This window comes from Morone saxatilis, unplaced genomic scaffold, assembly GCF_004916995.1.
Source record: "Morone saxatilis isolate NCDOM2014 unplaced genomic scaffold, NCSU_SB_2.0 Contig7, whole genome shotgun sequence".
NCBI classification, from domain to species: domain Eukaryota; kingdom Metazoa; phylum Chordata; class Actinopteri; family Moronidae; genus Morone; species Morone saxatilis.
The window spans coordinates 21,182,388-21,182,638 of record NW_023340246.1 but is presented as its reverse complement, the minus strand read 5'-3'; the positions used below and the strand labels follow the sequence as shown (position 1 = coordinate 21,182,638).

The 251-nt window shown below is 40.2% G+C and overlaps 1 protein-coding gene across 2 annotated transcripts in view; it reads left to right on the top strand.

Annotated features, from left to right (window-relative positions):
* Positions 1–251, top strand: part of LOC118340238 (exostosin-1) — a 210,137-nt gene that overhangs the window by 125,057 nt on the left and 84,829 nt on the right. The window lies entirely within an intron of this gene.

The window sequence follows — 251 nt, the reverse complement described above, 5'->3', positions numbered from 1 at the left end:
TCTCTCACACACACACACAGTTTTGTACTTGTATACTTGTAAAGCCTCTCACTGGCGTAATTATATTTTGTGTAGGCTTCAACACTTTACCTTACAGTTAACCTAAACCTATCAGGGCATTCAGACTCGACCCAGACCAGGCCGATGCATCGTTTGACATCATACCTACAATTATGAGAGATCCATTATTCATTCCTCCAAACAAAAACTGTATAATAAAAAAAATTGCTCAGTGTGGTCGGCTCTGGCTG